General features: G+C 38.8%; 1 protein-coding gene across 8 annotated transcripts in view; it reads left to right on the top strand.

Annotated features, from left to right (window-relative positions):
• The window catches only part of Nrxn1 (neurexin 1), a 947,027-nt gene that overhangs the window by 98,790 nt on the left and 824,947 nt on the right, over positions 1 to 23,290 (top strand). The gene's annotated exons all lie outside the window — the stretch shown is intronic.

Below are 23,290 nucleotides of genomic sequence, written 5' to 3'. Positions count from 1 at the left end.
CTGAGCTAAATCCCCAGCCCCTGTAATTTATAATTAACATGCATTAAAATTGACTTTTTAAAGAGAAGCAGTGCATTGTTTCATGAATTTTAACCCAGAAACACATTTTTGTAACTACTACGACAGTCACCATCACAGAACGGTTTCTGGCACTCCCCCAAATTTCTTCCTAGGACCGCTTAGTGCACGCACCCTTCCCCACCTCTACCTGGCGGCATGCACGAACTGTTCTCTGCACTACAGTTTTGGCATTTTGAGAATACCATGTAAGTGACATCATAATGTTACTAATAGTATTGGTCAGCTCTCTGGGACATCGCTGGGACAAAACACCTGATAATTTGATTAAAGGAGGAAAGGTTTATTTTGGACTAATGGCATCAGATGCTTAGCTCAATGGTTGACTAGCTCCATGGCAAAAACATCATGGCGGAGGGGCCCGGTGGAGGAGAGCCACTCAGTCCACGACGTGCCAGAGCACAGCCGGGCAGAGCCTGAGAAGAAAGCCCCAGGGGCTGGAAAGGGCCTGAGAGGCCGCGCGCTCCTGCACTCACGTCTTCGCCATCCTGTTCACCTCCTAGTAGCCCGTTGAGGTAGAGGCTCATCAGTGTGTTAGTCTGTTGAGGAGAAAGTGCCCTCGAAGTCCATTCACCTCGCCAGGAATCTCTTGTCCAGTCGAATGGACGGGACTAGCCAGTGCAGCAGCCATTGCTTGCTCTGCCAGCCCCACCTGTGCAATTCATACTGTTGCGCATGAGTATGTGTGCATCACCAGTTCGTTACTGAGCAGTATTCCACTGCAGAGGTGTGTCGCAATTTATCCTTTTCCTCAGTAAAGGGCATCCAGGGGATTGTTCGAAGTTGTTGATAATTGTGCATGGAACGGTTACAGAGATTCATATACAGATTTTTGGATGCATTCCTTTCTTTTTAGTAATAAGAATGAAAAGATATCAAGTTGCATGTAAGCGTGGGATTGCTGGGACATAATGTTAAGTATATGTTTTATTTTATAAGAAACTGGCAGTTTTTGAGAGTAACTGTCCTTTGAAGTTCATACCAGCAATGTGTTTTGAGTTCTAGTTGTTTCACATTTTTGTCAGTACTTGTTTTCATTGGTATTTATTTAAATTATCCTAATATGTGTGTTGACAGCTCTTCGTAGCATTCATTAGCATGTTGGAAACGATGGTGAGCAGTCAGCTCTTCTTGGAGTTTAGGATGATGTTTTGTTGTGTCCCCGTGCAATAAATAGGGAAGAAATGGTTCCTATCTCGAGAGGTTTGCAATCTAGTTTTTTGAAACAAGCTAGTGGTTTATACTGTAATAAAATGAGCTACCAGTCTACATGGATTCTGGGAACTTTCTTTTGCTCTGTCTAGAAATTTGGCCCTGCTTTCTAACAATATAGCTTAATTTTGATTTTTTGGTACTGTGGAAAAATGGTATCAAACCATATTGATAAGAGACAAAATTTCCTAATTATCTTGCTCAGAACTGATTTATTAGTTAGGAGAAAGTGTTAGAACTTTGTGACTTTTGTGGTTGTATCTGCCATCTTTTACTCCACACCTCTTTTTGAGACATCTCCAGGTGGCATAAAGTTGTAGACTGCTCATTCTCACAGTGCTGCAGTTTCCATCGTGTGCATATGTTACCCTCTCTATTCCTGATTTGGGGGCAAGCACTTGGCTAGTTTCAGGGTTTTTTTTTTGTGTGTGTGTGTGTGTGTGTGTGTTTTTCCAGTACCGGGAATCGAACTCACGACCCACTTGCCAGGGAGGTGCTATGCCGCTGAGCTAAATCCCCAGCTCCTTGGCTTCAGTTTTATGCTTGTATGAGTTGTGTTGCCTTGAACATTTTAGCACATGTCATCTGGTGAACTTTCACAGGTCTGTAGTTAGGCGTGAAAATGCGTGTGCAATATGTTTACGGTCAGCTTTAGTGAAGGGAACCAAAACCAGTATGATTCTGTTTCCCTCAGTTTTTAAAAAAATCAAACGATTCCTGTTACGGGAATCTAGTGTGGGAGAGATGCATTATAGCATTACATGCACTGAGCAGTTAAAATTTATGTCAAGAGCAAATGCACGCCACAGTTTCATGTGAGCAGGGAACACCACTGCCTAGGATGATGTCCGTGGTCCTGGTGCCCAGTGCTTTCATATAAGCAAACGTGTTCCAAGGTTCAGGAAGAACTGAGCCTTGTTTTATTTGTAGCAGACAGGATATGATGTGAGCATTTTCAAACTTTTTTGTTTCACTGAAGAAACCTCTCACAGGTTTCAAGTGCTGTTCAATGAGCTTCGACTTGAATAGGTACTAGTAAGACTACCGTGCGTGAAGATTGATAATAAAACCCTTGTTTCGTGTCGGCGTGGAGATGGGTGTTTTTATTATTCAGAGAGAACATGGGCCTTTGCTCACCTTCACAAAGTACTCCTTCTGCAAGTTAGTTTGGGCCTGCATTCCTTTTGGTCCTGAGCCACTGAACTGGCTCAGATTTCAGGGTGGCTTTTATTTTCACCTGCCTAGATAACTTTCCATCATCTAAATCTGTACGTATTGGTAGCTGCATCTGTATTGGAGAGCATACACGAAAATGAACTGCGTTTGCCGGTACGGATGTGCAAGGGAGGCCACAGCCAATTAGGATAATCTATGAACGGATGCTGTGCTCTGTGTGGCTCAGCCAGAGACTTTATGAAATGAGCTCATTTTTTTCCAGCAGGCAGTGTTCCCTGGATTCCTGCGTGCTTTCCCCTGACAGCAAGGAGGACAGAACTCACAGTGTGAGCTGTGCAGCCTGAGGAGGCACACAGAGCATGCTTAATTGGGTTAATTCAAACTCTAGAGTTCTAAAAAAAAAACCCACGATCTGTTAAGGTTACGTATCATACTAGTACAATTTAAAAGTGCTTCTTAAATAAAAACATCATTGTAGATATGAAAAATCAATAATTTATTGTTATGGTGACATTTGAAAATGTCTTTTAACAAATTTTTTTTTTTTTCCGCTTTAATAACCACAGGATCCCGTGTACTGTGTTGCTTTACTGAGCCGTGCCATTTGGAACACTGAGTAACAAGGCGTATTTCCTGATAGCATTTCATAAACACACAAATTGTTAGCTGCTGATCACGTGTATTTCTACTCATTTTTAAAAATTATCTGCTACACAACACTAAATGGTGACAAAATCTCATATTCATGCAGTCAGACGTGAATTGCAATCTGGGTAAGAATGATAGCATTTCTGTGCTAAAAATGCTGCTGTGTTTTAGTAAGATTCACTTACTTCACCACAGTTGCTTCCAAGCTACTGTCCGTTCTTGACAGAACAGACTGTTTTCAGAGTCACCATACGACAAATCCAAGGATCGTTTTCCGCCTTCACTCTGTCTGACGTGGCACTAGCAAGTCGTGGTTGACTCCTCCCCGTTTCTTGCAGACTCTGCTGTGGTTATTCCGTCCGCGTCTGCTGCTCTTCAACGGCCTTTCCTGCTCACTTCCTCTCTGTCAGTTTCTGCAAACTGATCTGAATAACTGTCGTTTCCCCCAGATGATTCTGTGCTGGGCTTTCATTGCCGTCCGCATGGGGATGGATGTACCTCAAAGGTGCATGTCCAGTCCTGTTCCTTATAAGGATCTGTGAGTTTCTGTAACTCCCCATCTACTTGACATTTTCACTAGTGTGTCTCAGACTCTTCAGGCCAAATGGAGATGTCTTTTTTTTTTTCCAAGATTGTGATTTCTGCATAAATCCCATCCCAGTAAATATCATTACCACGTGCCTCATTACTCAAGTGCAGTACCTGTGAGTCGCTTGGCTTCCCTACTGCCGGTCACCAACACACGCACGTGCACATGTACCCCAACAACCGAAAGCTCTTCTGGGTCTGCTGCCAATAGCTAGCGTCAGTTTCTAGGGTCTTCCTTTGTTCACAGCGAAGGCAAGAGGGCTTCATCCAGTACCAATATGGTGGGACAGCCTCTTTAGTGACTGTTCTCTAAAATTCAAACTTTTTCCTCTGTGCACATGTGATTTGACACCCAGCTGCCTGCCCCCCCTCTTCTATTGGCTATTTCCTGGTCTTCCTGACCTTCTTTCCGTTTCTTAGGTAGTACAAATTCTTTCTAAAGAACATAGTCACACTTTTCTGTATTTTTAAAACTGTCCCCAAAGACTACATGACTAGTTCGTTCTTGTTATTTCCGTCTCATCTCTGATTCTACCATTTTAATGAGGACTTTCTTGGTAGCCATCTAATTAAGGGCTCCACCACTCTGCCACCCCTCACCCTTCCCCTGTTCACTCTCTACCACGTTTTCTGATGCTTTCATCATTGTTTTGATCCCTGGTAACTGTTGACATTATCTTGTTCTATTCTGTCTAAATTTCTATACTGTAATCTTCAGAACAGACGTAAAAGTTAGGAGAAACCCCGGTATCTTTCCTCCTGTCACATAAAAACATATTTCTGACACCCACCTTGTATCAGTTGTCCCCATGTATCGATCTGGGGATACTCAATCCTGCTATTATTTTTTACTCAATCCTGCTATTATTTACCTGGAGAGAGTATCATATCCCGCAGGTTAGGGGGCTCAACCCACAAAGCTACTCATTGTCTCAGATGCTCATTGTAAACAAAGGTTCCTGTTTGGGCTTCTAGCTGACCAGCTGAGCTGAGGTGGTCGTGAGTCCCTCTTTGAACCTGAGTGCCTCAACAGCCCTGAGGACAGCTTCGTTTGTGTTTACCTGAGTTATTACATAGGAGATTATAGGGGTTCGCAGGGGGAGAACAGGGAAGGTGCTGTGAGCCTCCCTGTCCCCTCTGGATTAGCCAGCCTCTGTGAAGCTCCATGTCGTCAATGCTTCTGAAGCTCCAGGAGCCCACTTCTGGTTTATTTGCTTGCATGTTTTCATTACATCGGCTTGAATTAATGATCATCTTAATGGGTGGTTCGTAATTAATTATCCCTCAGTCCCTCTCCTTTGTCCAAAGTAGAGGGGTGGGGCTGAAGGTCCCACACTTAGATCACGCTAGGTCTGTTCAGTACCAGTCACCATCTGGGAGCTCTCTAGGGACTGCCAGCCACCAGTTATTCATTAGCGTACAGTAGACAAAGTTACCACTCCGCACTCAGTAGATTCCAAGGTGCTTAGGACCTGCGTATTAGGAAATGGGAATGAAAATCAAGCGTGTGTGTGTGTGTGTGTGTGTGTGTGTGCATGCATGCACGCATGTGCAGGTGTTAGGTGAGTGTGTGCGGGACAGTGTCTCAACAAGAACTATGCCTAGGAGGTAAATACCCAAGTTTGCTAAATGAATAACCTATGGATACACTAGAAACACCCAGAGAAAAGTGGTGTTGGCAAATGATATAAAGACAGCCATATTGATTTTTTAAAAAAATTTTTACCATTTCCTCACCCTCCTGTATAGTCTGTCATTTGTAACAGCCTGTTCAAATGCACAGGAAAATTAAGGTGACTAACCTTTAAAAACAAGTCACGAGAAATTGTGGACGCCTGCGCCTAATCTTTACTTTTCACTTAGCTGGGTGGAATTTTAAGGCAAGTATTGTCTCTGGTTACCCACCTCCCCAGCCAGAAGCTCCCGCACTCACTCTGACTCCCCAGGGTCTGGTTTTGCCAGCCCACTTTCTGCTCCTACTCCTGGGCTCACCCGTCCGCATATTAGCTTCCGAAGCCCCGAAGAAGTGGCTGCGCCCTGGGTTTGCTTATTGGTTTAGATGGGGACTATTTATTGCCATACCAAGGAGCTGACCCCGTGACTGTGCCTCTGGGCTCAACAGATTTATTGTTTAGCCCTTAAGCAGAGCCTCTTTCGCCTTTGCTGAATCCTAGCACATTCTGTTCTCTGGGAGTCACAGAGCTGAAATGCATGCTGCTGTGTCAAAAGCAGCTATTTTTATCCTGAGGATTGTTAAATCATAAAATTTTAGGGATGGTAAGCTTTTTGGGTATCATTTTCCTCTCGTTGGTACATCTTTATATTTAAAATATGAATGAGAGGGAGTCCGGGGACAATCGTCATAATTTAAATATATAAGATACATAAAATGCTACACAATATTTTTGTCCATCTGCTTCTCTCTCTCTGTCTCTCTCACACACACACACACACATACTCTCTCTCTCTCTCTCTCTCTCTCTCTCTCTCTCTCTGAAATTGTAGTGACACTATAAGGCCAAGCGTAGTGACACTGGCACGTTACTGTCTTGGTTGATGTTCCCATTGCTGAGATGAAAAACCTGCGCCGACAGTGGAAAGGGAGAGGGACTCAGTGTGGCCCGTGGTCTCAGTGTCCTTGGCCCCTGGCCCGCTGGCCCCAAGGCAGAAACACCGCGGTGGAGCGAGGTGCTCACTGCATGCTGGCTCAGAGGCAGCGCACAGGGGCTGGGCCGTCGTGGAAGGAGCATCGCTCTGGCTCTGACACAGTCCTCAGGGTCACACCCCCATTACCTGCTTCTCCTCACCGCCCCCTCCCACGGCCCCCACTGTCAACTCATCCACAGCTTAACCCGCTGCATATGTGAGCATCCTCAGTCAACCACCGCTACAAGGGTCTCCCAGTGCGGTCACACTGACAACCCAGGTGAACTGGCACAGCTGCATTCTCATGATGTTGTTTCTGTTTACACAAATCACCTCCTCATGCACTGGAAATAAACCAGTAGTGAGTAAGTGGTATCTCTTCTCATCGTTCAGCTCTCCTTTCAGTCTCCCCGCCCTCCTCTCTGTACGTCAAAGGGTAACTGGGTAACAGACCTGTACCTGCGCCCCATCTTCCTTCCCGGTCCACTGTCGAGCAGATCTTGCTGCATAAAGGGAGGTTGTTTCCATGACGGACAGCCTGGCTGTACCATTTCTCCCCTGCTCACAGCAGGAGGAAGGAGGAGTCACACTTTACCGTTGGTGTTGGGCAGCAGTGTCACTCCGAGGAGAGAGTCAATTTCTCCTGTCCTAGGATCTTTGATGTAGATCGATGGATAAGGATTTAAATTGACCACCAAGGTGGTAGCTGTTCATGTTCGATCGCATTTATCAATCCTGACTTGATTCTTTCATGTTGAATCTCTCATTCTAGGGGCTTCTCAAGAATCAAGCAATTAATAACAAATCTGTGAACCTTTGCTGCAAGTCCAACCTCATTCTGATTGTGCTTTAGGATCTGTAATTTATTGTCTCCCACGAACATAGATAGGAGTTTGGCAGCCTTAACTGGCTCACAGGCATAGTACTTTGTACCATGATTTATGACTAATGAGGACTTTTTATTTGTCCTGTAGTTTCAGAGGGAAAAATTACTGCATAGGGAAGCAGGGATAAAGCTGGAGACGTATCTCAGTAGTAGAGCATCTCACTAGCATATGCAAGGCTCTGCATTTGATTTATGCCACCACAATTAAAAAACAGCAGTGCTATATTAATAAGAAATGTAGACTTTAATATTGCCTCTGCCTCTATTTATAGTAACAAAGTACTTGCTGACGTGCATTATCCAGTGCGTGATTTATCTTTCCGAGTCTTGATTTTACTGTAGTTATATGATAGCAGGTGTTGTTACTTTCTGTTATTTTTCCTAGCAAAATATTACTACCCATTAATCCAAACTGTCAAAGCTGTCATGTCTGCATTGATGGCCTAGGGGTGGAGGTAGATGCTTCCTCTTTTGACTCTTAACAGGTTTGGGATATACTTTAAACTATTTATAGTTTTCAATATTTTATAACAACTAAAATGAATTTGGCAACACTGAACTTGGTGACATCCAAAGGAGCTGTTTGGCCTATCATTTGAAGCACTACCTGTCTAGAGAGAATTCATATACAAGCCATTAAAGGGACAAAGCGGACCCTGAAGTCCTTTCACAGTCAGTATTCTGTAGTTTCCAAGGTGGGAGTGCATGATGGTTACTGACTTACACAGTTCCTTTGCCTCATGACACCAAATGACTGTTGGGAATACAGCTGTTTGCCCTTTCCATTGCCTGAGAAATTGCTCACGAACCCAGTTAGTCAGAGATTCAATCACATTAGCTGGTTACTATGGAGAAATGATAATTCTGTACATAAAGTATGTGTCTACAATTTAATTAAAAGGCCAGGCTTTAAATTCAAGGGAGGGGCTTAAGTTAGATGGACAAACAGACCTTTAACCGTATTATTATTTTTGTAATTATGGTAAGTAGTTCTCATAGTACACTAAGTTTAGTAACAGGATGAACACAAATGAGGATTTAATATCTGAAGGGCTATGTGAACAAAGTTGCCAATTATCTTACGGTTAGGTGCAGTATCCCACCTTCCTGTCCCTCAGAGTAAACACCTGGACAAAGGCATGTGCCCTTTGCCCTTGGTCACACTCTCAGCATGACTAGAGCGGCCTGTCTGCTCATTAAACATCTGCAAGCTACCTCTGTCAGGTGGGTGACTCATCGGATGTAAAGACTGGAACTTGTCAACAGCAGGATATATTTGTGTATTTCCTGCAGGAATGTTTATCTTTAAGACTTTCTCCCTTTTGCTTCAATCACTTAAATACACCTAATCTTGGAATCTTCAGCCAGTGGTCCTTTGGGCTTTATTGTCTAGGTCTTCTTCAATAATTGTATGAATTATTCCTTTAAAACATTCCATGTTTGTGATTTGTTATGTATTGAGAGAAAAGTATCTTATGACAGAATTTGAAGGGAAATTTATATTAAAGTACAAGGCATATTTTTACTAACTTCCTTTTTTTTTCTTTTACAATTCTGAAATTCATGTTAGGACACATATGTGAACAATGGCTCATTCTTTCTTATTTTCTTTGTGACTGCTCTGAAATCAAATATATTAGATTGTCACTTAAGTCAAACAAAGACTGCAATTTATTTAAAACTGATTGAAAGTAAGTCAGTGTTTCCAATGTTCTCCTATCTAAATATTTAGCCTCTACTTATGAATGTGTTTCCCTTCCATTCTATTTTTTCCAAACAATAAAAAAAAAGGAAAGGAAGCATGTCCAGAATGGAATGAATTTGGAGTCTTTAAGACCTGTCTCCTGGCCTAATGATGCTTCTGAAAACCTGTTTGCTTACCTCCTTTATTTTCTAAGTTCTTGTTTAAGAACTAACTCAATGCAGGTGTCATCATATGAAGTTCACTTTACCCACTCCAGCCTTCTTAAATTTTTTTTTCCCCATACATGCAATATATATGTTATCTTACTACGAATTTTGTTTTCTTCTACTGTACTGTAAGGGGTAACTCAGAGCATCGTTTTGTCAGAAGATGTCCTTTTCTATGCCATCCAGCTATGTTATCTTCACAAATTGTTTCACTAATAATGCTAATGGTATGTACTTCTGTCTTGCTCACTCTCTGTCAGGTATCCTTCTTAGCAATGTATGTATGTCTTGCTATATATTAACTTATCCAACATTCACTACAATTTTATGAGATATTTTCACTCTCACGTTACAGGTGAGATTTAACTACATAGAGCAGGAGTCCTTGCACAATGTCACATAGCTGCTGAATGGTAGAAGGATGTACATTACCTCCGACAGGATCCAGACTCCAAATTCTTAATGATAAATTTCACTCCTTCTCTGTACCTTAGTTTTGTCATTAGTTACATGAGTGTCCTAGTATTGATGACAGCTAAAATTCTGCCACATCGTAAATAGATATGTCAATACAGGTATTTATGGTAATGTATATATTGAAATATCAAGCCTGCTTAATTAGAAAATATTGTTTTATTGTTTATTTCATGATGACACTCAACATACCTGTTTTAGGATGAGTAATTTTGAAAGTTATTTATTACTGTCCTCAGCATAAGCCAAAACCCAATTCTAGACTTCACGGTGTTCAGTATCTATTTGGTTGGTTGACTCTGTGGCTGATTAATTGAATTGAAAGAAATGTGCCCTATGGTGGCGCTCGTCCCTGACTGACAGGCTACACCTGGAAAGTGACAGCAGAGCCGTCCCGGCCCCTCCGTGCTTATGACTGAAACAGAACAGTGCTGCAGTTGTCAAGCGTCTGGGAAACTCTGACAGTGCTTGTCTTCCAGGGTCTCCCGGGTGGAGGGCACAGCCCGAATGAAGCACAGAGGGAGGACAAGGGTGGTTGGGAGACTTCGCACCACGCATTTTTTTCCTGTTTTGATTTTTAACCTTTGCTCATAGATCCTCTGAAGATAAAACGTAAATAAATACTTGGAAAAGGGTCTGTGACATGAGAATACGTCCCTCCCATTAGCGGTGAGGAAGCCTGAGGTCAGGACTGTCTTCCAACCAGTCAAAAGACCGCCCTCTCCTGAAGTTTTAGTTGGTTACGTGAGCTCATGGAGTTGGAATCACTCGGTTAACAGGAGTATGGGAGGCGGGCCTGTGCAGGAAGTAGTACGGGAAAGTAAAGCAGCCATGAGAAGATCTGATCGGGGAAGATTTACTATTCCATGCATGTATCTACTACACGTTCTTTAGACATCCCTCGGTGGATACTTAGATTGTTGTCTGCCTCTTGTTTATTGTGAATAATGTTCAGGCGAACACAGGGGTGTGAATATCTCTCCAAGTCCCGTTCTCTATGCTCGTGCAGCAGTACCTGGAAGTGGAATACTAAATCATACGGTGTTCTAATTCTAAGGAGTTTCCATACTGTTTTCCAGAGTGGCTGCAGCACTTTACAGTCACATCAGATGTATACACAGCCTCCGATTTTCCCACATCCTCGCCGACGTGTTTGGTTTGTTGATAACATTAATTATGTGTATGTTTAGTATTTATATTTATGTTTAATATTTACTTTTTAACAACCAGACATGATGTGGTATTTCATGGTGGCTCTGATTTGCATTTCCTTATCACTGATCTTGAGCGTCTCTTCTTTGGCCACTTGCAAGTCTTTTTTGGAGAAATATTCATTCAAGTCTTTTGTCCACTTATTAATTGGGAAATTTCACTATTAAGTATTGAGTTCCAGGATGTGTTCGTGTGTTTTGAATATAGCCCCTTACCATATGTTTTGTTTCCGACTATCTTCTTTCCATCCAGGTATTGCTCTTCACTCTTGCATCCCATGTTATCTGAAAGTTTTCTAAATTAATGTAGACCTGTTTGTCTCTTTTTTGCTTATATTGCCTGAACTTGTTATATCCAAGAAATCATTGCTAGCATGAGTTCTGTAAAAGATATTTAGATATAATTTTTATAGTTTCAAGTGTTTTAACTCTTTAATCCATTTGGAGTTGATACTAAAATATGATACAACATAGCCTTTCTAAACCACATGAATATCCCGTTACCCTGCCGTAGGGCAGAGACTTTTCCATTGTGTAGCCTTCGCAACGCTCTTGCAGATCCTTTGACTGTATGTGCTTGCTTTTTTATGCTCCTTGTTCTGTTTCATGGTGAATGATTGTCACTGTGCCAGTTTTGAATACTGTAGGCCTGTAGTGTGTTAGGAAATCAGGAAGTGTGTGGTGTCTAGTTTGGTCTTTTCCCTTAACACTGTTCTGGCTTATCAGGTCTTATGTGGTTCCACACTAATTTTAAATTGGTTTTCCGTTTCTGTAAGAAAAAATGGCACTGAGATTTTGTTAGGGAATGCATTGAATCTGTAGGCTGCGTAGGATACAATGGACATCTTAACAGTTTGAAGTAAGTATTCCAATCCACGGACATGGGAATGTATTTCTAATTATTTGTGTGTACTTTAATTTCTTTCTGTAGTATTTGTGGTTTCCCATGTACAGATTTTTGCCTTTATTCCTAAGCAGTTTATCATTTTTTGTGCAGTTGTATATTCTCTTATATTCCTAATTTTCTTTTCAGATTCTTCATTGTTGGATAGGGAAACACAAGCAGTTCTTGCACACCGATTTTGTAAGGAAACTTTGCTAAATTTGTTCTTCATGTCATTTGCAAATAGACAAATTTTTACTTGTCCCTTTCTGATTTGATGCCTTTTATTTATTTTTCTTACCTAATAACTCTAGTTAGGATTTCCACTATTCTCTTAATAGAAGTGGCAGGAGTGGACATCTTTGATATGTTCCTGACCTGAGAGGAAAGTCTTTTTTGTTTGCCTTTTAATATTTTATGTGTGACTCTCTCCAATTCATTTTGTTGATCTGTTGTCAGAAAAGGTAGAGAACTTTCTCAGTGTTTTTTTGCATCTACTGATGTAATTGTGCAGTTTTTATCCTTTGTTCTGTGAATGTGATACGTATCACACTGACTGATATTGTACTTGTTGAGCCAAGTTTTCATTCTGTGATAAATCCTGCTTGGTCATGCTGTGGGATCCTTTTACATGCTGTTGAATTTGGTTTGCTGATATTTTATTGAGAATTTTTGCATCTGTGTTCATTATTGATATTAGCCTCTAGTTTGCTTGTGTCTCTGTCTAACGTGGGTATCTGCATAATGGTAACTTAATGAAATTAGTTTGGAAGTATTCTCACCTCTTCAAATTTTTGTAATAATTCGCGGCAGATTAACATTAATTCTTCTTTAAATATTTCATGGAATTCTCCACATAAGTCTTCTGGTTCTAGACCTTTTTCCCTACTAATTATAAATCTGCATACATTTTTAAATTCTAATTTAGTCTTGATGGGTTGTATCTTTCTAGAAATTTATCTTTTTTTCCCTGGTTATCCAATGTGTAAGCATATAGTTTTTCATAGTAATAGTAGTCTCTTATAATATCCCCAAATCACTCAAATTCTAACTGGGAGAACACTTACTCCTGTGTATATATATTTTGTACGACAGCATTTTTGCCCATGTTCTATGTGTTCCTCCTTGCCGTCCCCCACCCCCTCTCTCTCCTCCTCTCCTCTGTATCATTGGCAGAAAGCAAATTTATAGAATCACGGAAATGTAGCTGTGAGCATGCTGAGAGAGAAGGTGCTTTCCTCATGAAGCTCTTCCTGAGAAACTCTGTCCTCTCTGGGAGCCTGATATATTTAAAAGTAAATACTTTGAGAGTAATTAACAATAGTGCCAAAGCATTCTGTATTATATTCGTCTCAAAGTGCCTAAATCTTTCCTGGTTGAGCTATGTTTTAGTGCTGTGATGGGAAGGATTTCATCAAGTCATTGAGCTACAGAATCCCTGCTTTTGATGGGTAACATTCATACCTTTTCGTAGTTAAAACAAAAGTCCCATGTAGGCGGGCTCTCTGTTAGGGCTCAGCATTGACTAATTATGGCCAAAATGATCAGCCACCTTAGGACCAGAATCTTCTCTGATCTAGGGGGCAGTAGCTCTATCACTGCAGGAATCATTCTCTTCTCATCGTTCTTGGCTTTTCTGTTTAAAGATACAGGTTTTCAATCTCATGAGTCAAAATAATCAGTAAGCTCCGGAAGCTCTTTAATTAACAGGGAGGGAAGCACAGTAAATACAGACGAGCAGCATCCGCTTTTCGGCCGTGCAGGGTTCGTTTCCCCTCAAGTTGTACACCTTCGCCTGTGGCTAGTTCTCTGCGAAGACAGCTGCTCAGGAGAGTGTCCTGCTTTCTATAAGCTAATTTCATGCCGTGGCAGAGGAGCAAGCCAGTGAAATATTCCTGTTTTCTGGACTTAGGGCTCCTCACTTTATTCTGTGGAGTCAGGCAGGAAGAGCCTCTGTGGTGAGCAAACAGGTAAATTCAAAGAGGAGCCTCCATTAAATACGGAAGCTTTGACATGGTTCTCCTAAAACATGGAGTCATACATGATGACGACCATGAGTCCTACAGCATATTTTTAATATGACCTCATTTAATCATTATAGAAAGTTTATTTCTTTTAACATGGAAAGAAAACAACGTAGGGTTCACTGGTGAGAAAAATTTTAGCTTTTTTTTCTGAATAGGATTATTTATAATTTGTTCTACTAGAAAATGGACTCTGAGGATCTTTTCAGATATAAAATTCTATAGTTATTGGTGAAAGTGTTGATTCTTTGGGTAAAATAACATGAAAACAATGCTTTTCTTTGAAGGTTAGTTAGGTCAGTTTATAAAGATGTGTTTCAATGAATTTTTACTTTTTCCTAAGCATACAGACACATGCACAAATACATACACAAATGCTCATTGGTTTTTAAATAGCCATGACATTTCTTTTACCTGTTTTTAAGGTAGAATTTATTAGCAGATCATGAGGCACTTTGTGGAAGGTAACAATATGTAACATAGCAATCATTTTTAATTTCCTATCATCTTGTTTTGAAATTCTGTATCACTTTTGTTGTTTTTGTGTTATTTTGTTGTTTTGTGTTATTTTGTTTGTCTCTGTTGTTATTTTGTTATTGTTTTTTTTCGCTTTAAAAATAAAAGTAGGGGCTGAGGATTTAGCTCAGCGGTACAGTGCCTGCCTGACAAGCGCAAGGTCGTGAGTTCAATTCCCGGTACCAGAAAAAAACAAAAACAAACAAAAACAAAAAACAATAAAAGCAGTAAAGCAAACTAAAAACTTAAGAGATTTTAAATTTTATAGCATCTCTGAAGGTAAACATGAGTGTAAACATTTTCAATGTTTAACAGTTTATAGCTGAGAACTAGGATACATACTTTGGATCGCTACATTGCAAAGAGACAAGATGGAGTGACCCAGTGCCTCAAACGTAACTGTCAGATGTTGTTACTCTGTTTTTTTAGTTGGGTACAGGCCTTGTAAAAATTGGAACTATCGCAGCCCCTTCATGCTGCTCAAATAACAAGTTTAAGAAAAGTAGGTCATTGTACAGGTGCCCGACAGCTCTGTTGTAATTACCGCCATGCCTTTGTCGCTTTGTCTGAGGCGCCCGTGTGTTGGAGACCGAGTGTTTTCATCTCTGTGCTTCGTGCATGTGACCGCCCAGCGTGCACCTGCTTTAGATCATGTGAAAGTTTCAAAGTAGAACTTGTTCTTCCGAAAGAAAAGAACAGAATGAAGTAGGACTTCTGCAAACACAGTCAAGGTAAATAGCTTTAACTTAGTTATAAAGCAACCAGGCAAAACAAAAAAAGAATATGTCAGTTTCTCTTCTGACTGTAATGTAATTCTAAGAATTCTTCTATCCAGCTTCTGCTTCTGGGTCAGAATAAGAAAGTGCTTCAATATACCTTTTCTCAGATTTTTTTCTGGAACTTTGTCTTCCCAGTGCAGTGCTAGGTAGCTGTGCATAACAGTGAACCTCAATTTTAGGAAGGAAGAATATGATGAGGTACTTTTAGGTATTTTTAAATTATTTCCTTTTTTGCAGGTTTAATTTAAAGCTTCAGATGAGATCCTGTATTAGGTGGCCTACGAGAATTGTCCAGATTTCAAGCAATCTTTTTATCTCTTAAGGTTGTTGATTTAGAATAAGAAACACAGAAACAAGCAGATAGGAGTGAAAGGGCTTTCACAGATGTAAGAACTCCTAGAAATTCTTTTTGTAGTTGTCCAGGAGACACTGCCTAAAGTCTTTTTTTTTTTTTTATCTTTTTGAGACAGGGTCTCACTATGCAGTTCAGGCTGGCCTTGAGTTCACTTTGGAGCCCAGGCTGATCTCGAACATTGCAATGATCCTCCTGCCTCAGCCTCCCTAGTGCTGGGATTACAGGTGTGCGCCACCATGCCCAGCCCAAATTCTTTCTACATTTTCTTTGCTAATATATAAACAATAAAATAAAAAACCTATGATTCTTAAATTATGAACTCATTTCACAACAGTCTCCCAGCACTTAGGGAATAATATGGGAAAATAACTGAGGGTGAGATATTTTTCAGCCTTTGTTGTGAATTACCTTTTACTAGAAGTGATTTAAAGTTGAGGTGGAGGCTTGCTCTCTGCTGTTGCATTTTGAATTTGATTGCCGTAGAATGAATGGCACGAGTTAAATTTCCACAGTTTGTTGCCCTCTGTTTTTCTCCCCTTACTAAGAACAAGCAGCATTTTAAAAAAACTTTCTCTTAAGCTTTCAATTTAAATTTTCTGTTCCGGTTTACAGTGCATAATGTTTGCATGCCTTGTGAGGAGTTGGTCCACACACACACACATGCGCACACACACGCACACAGGCACACCTTCCTTCCTTTTCACGCCCTGCCCTCCCTCCCTACTGCCTGCCCCCCGTCCCTACTGCCTGCCCCAGCTCCCGCGCACCTTCCATTCGAGGAAGATCTGTCTCGCTATTTCCGAGTCGAACTCGCTATCCTTTCCTTTGCTCTTTCCCACGTCAGAAGCCAGGCAGTACTGAAGCTGTGGGTCTGAGTTGTTTCACTTAACATTACGGTCTCAAGGGAGTAGCACATATTTTTTTGAAGAAAGCTGGGCTAGGTTTCTTTGAACTTGTGGGACCAACTGCACTTCCTAAAAAAATATCTTAGTATGACCACAAAATATAATGAATCATAAAAATAAAGTAAGGGAAACACTGAGAAAATAACAGTAGCTCATTAATGAGGAGCACCATGCTTGTCGTTGTGGTTACACTTTTGTGGGTGGGGAATTGTGACGGGAAGATGGGAGTGTGAATTTTGAGCATCTAATTAAAACCATTTGGAGGACAGTGGCCTCGTCTGTCCATGCTTACGTATTCAGCCAACAATCAGCACCACTGCTTTACCGTATTTCACTGATCCATTTGAAGTAGATTTAGTAACGACTCTAAACTCACTGCTGTAATATGAGAATAAAAAGTTATATTATGACAATTGATAATGAAATGAAAGAATGCATGAAAACGTTACTGTGAGCCATATCAAATTGCTGAGAGTGAAGCATTTTTTGCTTATTAAAACATACTTTCATATGTCATTTCAGTATCATATAAAACACTGTGTAAATGTAATACTTTGTAACATAACCAAAGGGAGTTGGAAACTGGGTGAAAAACTTAAAGCAATAAGGAAAAGACAATAGTATAAACTTAAATATAGAAGACTCAGAATATTTTGTTTGCTTGCTTTTCTTCTGGTGAAGAACTAAAACCTCTAAAAGTTATAAGATATTTAATAAGAGTATAGCTCTGCATAATTTAGCAAACATGGTGCTAGGCATATTTAAAATTTTAGTGTCTTCTTTTTCTGTTAAAGAAGCCCTACATGTTATTACAGCAACTTTGAAATTATAAAGGATCAAATAATAATAAAAATGACTATTTTCTTATAAGCCACAGAGACTCAATGCTATATGGGTTTATTCCCTTTTTAGATTTCCTGACCCTTGTTTTGTTTGTTTGTTTTTGTCCTCACCTGGTTAACAGGTAAATTTTCTATATATTTACATGACGTATGCGTACGTTTATATTTTTACATTGACATAGTTTTATATTTTGTATTATGTATTTTTTCTACACATATGTTACTGTATGTAGTATATTAGCTGATAGACCGTAGCATCCAGGTGAAATTTACATGTGTATATACATTACTTAAGTGCTCGCTTCAGCAGCACATATACTACAATTGGAATAATACGTTACTTTATATATACGTGTGTATATATACATATATACACACACACACATGGCTATATATCTACCCACGGCAAATGTTGAATTGTAATCATTTATATACAACTATACTCACATACCTCACTATCTTTGTAATGAGTATACAGTTCCTGCTTACCAGACTGGGCACTAAGCTAGAAGGAAAAGCATTTCTTAAAACTAAAATCTGAGGTTTCCTATGGATTTGTAGAGAGCTTGTATGTAAATTTTGGGAGTTGCTCTAAGGCTGTGCTTTCTGTAACTCCTGGCCTCGGCATTCCTGGATTTGGTCTTCGGCAGCCGTGTGTAATACACCTTTGTGTGACTAAATACTCACCGCCCCTTATCTTGACAAGTAGTTACCACTCTGAGTCACTGTTTTGTGTTTGTAGATTTTCCTGTTCAAAATCCAGAGAAGCGGCAAATAACTTGATATTTTAATGATGGTTTCATCGAGTAATATAAATTAAATATGTACCATATATAATCTGATGTTTAAATAAAATACAAATATGTGAAAAATGTGATTAAATTTCCATTCTCATGGGCACATGCCTGGGTAGGACATTTAACATCTGGATGAAATAAAATAATCATCGGACAATCACAAGTAGATGTACTTCTCCATATGTTGAAATTTCATAATGATTTCTGAACTGTTCATTTTCCCCCCAGACCTCCTAAATATGAAGTTACCTGTGTGCTTGAGATTGACACCATCAGCAGGCTGCTAAAGGAATAATGCCCTTTTTGAAATTAGTGCAATGATATTTACTCTGTAAGAAGCAGATTATTAGTTGAACCATTATTTTTCATATTTGACTTTCTGAATGTCTCTATTATTTTTATGGCAGTCGCGTAAAAGTTTATATAAAGGCAGTCAAGGAGCTACAAGCACTTTATGAGGTCAGATAATAAATCTCTGTGTAGCTTTTTTGCTTTGTAGAAGAATGACAGTGCTCTTACCATCTGTCTAGCAAAATATACAAAATAATTACAGGGCACTGGCTGCAATGTCTCCAATTTAGATAACCAGATAAAGATTATCAGCAATACTTTTATAAATATGAAAAAACAAAAAGGAAAACAACCTGAATTATGATACAACTATGATGTAAACCTACTCCGCAATAAAGGGAAGCCAGTATCTTGATTCTTTATGGGTGATATCATTTAGTGTGTGTTCTGAGTGAAGCAGCTGTTATTCTGGCCTAAAACCGATGGTGCTTATCCTGGCTGCAGAAAATAATAGCAAGATTTAGAAAGTACAAAAGAGCACTTAAGGGTATAAGTGATCAAGAGATGACAAATTAGGAAAACCAAATCCCCAAATTCTTAGAAATCATTAATCTTGTTGCAATTTTGTTTAAAAAAAAAAAATCACCAGATTGCCTTAGCAGGTCTTTGAGAAAAAAAAATAGATGCTGTGTTTGAGGAATAAAGGAAAATATACCGTATTTAATTTGCACGCAGGCCAGCTATATCTTTTTAAGTGTCATCATTACCTATGGGAAATGGCCCTTCCCCAATTCCAGAATTCTTTTAGGATACGTGACCATCTTACAAACATAGACATTTCTGTCTGAACTTTTCAAGATTAAATGTAAGCATATTTTACTAAGCTTTTAACTTACTAGTTCTGCTAATTAATGTCTATGTTGTGTCAGGAAATGTAAGATTATGTTTAAGGAGTGTTCGGGAAATTGAATATATGTGTGGAATTCAGCTAGAGAATTTTACTAATAATGCTGCTTCCTGTGCTTGTTTATGTTATAAGACAAATTTCTAGGTGTAAAATGCTCACTGGAGAGATGAATGCTTTTCAAGTATCAGGTGTTGGCTCTTTAAGGCCACTGAAGTTCAGTAAAGAACATCCTTTGGTTCACCCTTAAGTTTCAAAACACTGTGAATTATTACATTATTCAGAAATTAATCTCTGTCTCTATGTATGTGAATACATGAAATAGTGTTGTATTGGTTTCAAGCAGTTCTTCAAAAGCCTTTGAAAGAAGTAAATGATGTAGTGCTAGCTGTCATCCACTGCTATTCAAACAACATCTTTATCATATAAAGAAGTGCTTAGAATTAGTTGGACCTCGGGTTCTTTGTACTAGCTGCTCTCAAAAGATTACTTTAGAATGTGCTGGAGCAAAATTCATCAACTGTGGAGGATAGAAGGAAGCAATGAAATTATCTGAAGTATATATTCTTCTATCAATGAATATGTATTATCTTTCTTTGAGTGTGGCTATATCAAAGAGGAATATTTTAATAAGCTCAGTGAAGAAATTGAATTGCTTGAGCTTGAAGTCCATTCAAATGAATAAATTCCACAGTGTTTTTATTTAAGAAATTGACAGGTATGTTTTTCTGTCTTCACTGCTGAAAAAGAAGGTTTCATGAATTATTTCTCCTCCAAGGAATCATTTAGATTCAACTCATACGGGGTGCTGACCCCAAACCATTGCCTTCTGACAGTTGTTTGGCAATTAATGTGAACCATACCAGTGACTTGATCTTGTTCTCATAGACATGTGTACATCACAATAAACTGTCACCCTCTCCTGTGACCCAAGGATGTAGAAACTGATTATAAACACAAGTAGTTTGGTTCTTCTAGGTTCAAATTAAAATTCTGTTTTTGTTTTCCAGATCCTGGAGGTATAGGAAACAATCAAATTTACATTCAAAATTTTTAATAGCCTCAGAAGCATTAAAACTTTCCTTATATTATTATAGTAGGAGAGACATTCACATTAAATACAAAAGCATATGACGGGGTAACAGTTAATTTCTAGAATTAATTTCTGTCTTAATTTTTAGAACACAATAGGAATTGTGTTTATTTCTCCTAAGAAAGCATTCACCCAACTATTCATTTATATGACACTGAACTCTTAGTAGATATTTACTCCTAAGCAAGGAGATTATGTAAGGATATAAAAGTACTTGGATGTGATGTTGAAGGACCTTAGGTAGAAGTCATCAAGTATGCTTTATTTGTTCTTGAGAAGGAAGTTACTTTGGTCATTTTTAAGTTTTTTGAAGCCTTTGTGAATTGAATTTATTTTTAACTGATACATAAAAACACACAAGTTGAATGCAAGTTAATTGTGCCACTAGTGCCTCTTAGTTCACTGAAAAGGAAGGTTTGTGCCAATATTGACTGGAGAATTTTTATGCCCATATCTTATACTCTGAGTAACTATTTTAAAGATAACAATACACAATATATCATTGCTATTCTCCTATTATTTTGTTATGAAATGGTGTTTACTTTTTTTGTAAAATAAAATAAACATAAAAATTGTGAGTATTTATGGGGCTTTGTATGATGTTTATATATATGTTAAATAATGTAGAAATTCTCAAAAAACTAAAACAAAATTTCCATTTGATCCAGCTATTTCCCTTCTAGGTATATTTCCCAAACAGTTAAAGATATCATATTACAGTGACACATGCATATCTTTGCTTATAGCAAAACAATCATAATAGTTGCTGGGGAATAACTGGGTTAAGTGTAATTTCTACTTTTATTTTTTGCAGAATTTTCATTATGATTTCAATAATAATTGTGTGAGCTTACATAGTTTACCTTCATACCAAAAATGTAGAAGGATTCCTTTCTCCTTGAAATTTTACCGGTAGTTATTATTTGATCTCTTATTAATAGCCATTTTTCTGGAGTAAGATGGAATGTCAGTGTTGTTTTAATTTGCATTTCTCTAATGACCAAAAATATCGAGCATTTTTGATGTATTTACTGTCCATTTTACTTCTTCTGAAGAGGGTCTGTTCATGTCAGTTTTAAGTCAGACAATAGTGCAGTCTGCTAAGCAAAGTGATATTTTAGTTATTTAGGTAATTTTGAATAGTTTGGTCTTTAAATGTTCAGTCTAGTGATTCTGAAATATAGATTAAATACTAGGTATTTAAAGTTAAAAAATTATCAGACTAGCTGAGTATTTTTTCCTGCAAGAAGACTCCAGAAACCCTACGCAGCTTGAGAAGGCTCTCACGTGCTATAGTTTTGACTTTGGTTGTACTTCGTTTTTTGTACAAAACCATTTGTTTCCATTTCTTTGCTATTCCCTTGGAAATTTTTAGTTTCCTATACTTGATATTAGTTGAAATTAGGTAAAGTTTAACCTGTGTTAAATTCTTTGTGCCGAGAACCTCTCAAGTTTTCAGTGAAACCAGCATCACTGCTACCTGGGATCCACATTAGTGGACCAGAGCAGAGGAAGAGATTCAGTACCTTGGAGAGATCCCCGGGCACGCTGTGCTCAGACTGAGTTATTCATGCTCACCCCTCTCCTGGGGGCTGGTGGTCTAAGACCTACTTCATACACCACTGTCACACACTCCTGCGCTTTCAGTATTTACATGAGTTGGGATGGTTATTGTGCCTCTCTTGGAGTGGATATAGAGCCATTGAGAATTATCAGTCATGTAAGAGCCCTACTTTCTTTCACATTAATTTGTTGGTCCCCGGAGTGTTCTTCTTCATCTATACTAAGTACAAAACCTGCCACTGATTCGCCCCTGCTTCTAACCCTTGATATTATAGTTAAAGTTTCTCCAAAGCAGATTTGAGCAAAGTTTGCTCGTATCTTCTCACGTCCTTCCTCATTATCCGTGGGAGAAGGTTGGGGGATTACTCCATTGTAGAACACCCTGGGGACACTGTGGGTTACACAGATTTCGAGGCTCATTAGAGTGTAGGCTACGCCCATAATTCCACTTTCCATTATAAAGCAAAATAAATTAATCGCAAGTTATATTTTCCATGTAAAATACACTTCATAATAGACTAAATGCGATGGTGTGAATGGACACAAAATACCCGCCTTCGGGGAGCTAGCAACCAGAGTAATGCCCGTCAGTAACTAGATTAAAATATAAGGTAGGTTTTGTTCAAGTTTCAAGTCATGTTTTTATGAATATAGGTCTATTAAAAATACATTATTTTACATGGGAATATTTAGAAGCAGTTTAATAAGAGTTACAGAATGGAAGAGAAACCACCTGAAAGTTAGATGAAGAAAACAACCCACTATGAATAGAAACATTGATACATTAAAATTGTTTTTTAAAAAATTATTTATTTATCTTGTTCATTGTGAAAATATATGTCAGGGGAAGTGCTGAAAAAGGTGTGCAACAGAATCATAGATCTTCCATTTTTTAGGGCTAAAATAATTTCTTTCCAGTCATATAGTTCTTAGGCAGAGAGAGGAAGTTCAGTTTAAAAAATAGTAAAGCATTTCAACAAACATTGAGCAAATCTGTGACATATTTATCAAAAAATGGTTTGCCATTTTATATTAAGTAATAGTATTAGATGTATGTTATAGTGAGGTTTGCTACCCAAATAAAGAAATATAAGTTTATATATCTAAATTATAAATCATTGGTTTGCAAAAATGAAAACCATCATTACTGTGATTGTGAAGCATTCTCTTACCTGTAATTTTTCCAACTCAATTTGCTAACATGCTGAATGCTGTCTTTCATAGGTAATAAGGTTGGCCATCTGTATGTTAAGCGTTATTTGAAGCCCTGCCAACAACAAATTGGAAAAAAAGCATGCCTGCTGATACATTAAAAATGTGCGCTTTTATAGTGCTTTTAGGTTATTTATTGTGAAGTTTGGATTGTAAAGTGCAATGCATTGAATATGTCTTTCACTGAAACGTAATTATATATTGGCCATTATTGAAAGTATTATAAAATCCAGTTTTATGTACTTAAGGGATGAATATGGTTGGGGAATAATTCCTCCTCAAGGTTATAAAAATGT

This window comes from Chinchilla lanigera, unplaced genomic scaffold (genome assembly GCF_000276665.1).
Source record: "Chinchilla lanigera isolate Chin_1 unplaced genomic scaffold, ChiLan1.0 scaffold00040, whole genome shotgun sequence".
Taxonomy (NCBI): Eukaryota; Metazoa; Chordata; class Mammalia; order Rodentia; family Chinchillidae; genus Chinchilla; species Chinchilla lanigera.
This window is presented reverse-complemented; position numbering and strand designations above follow the sequence as displayed.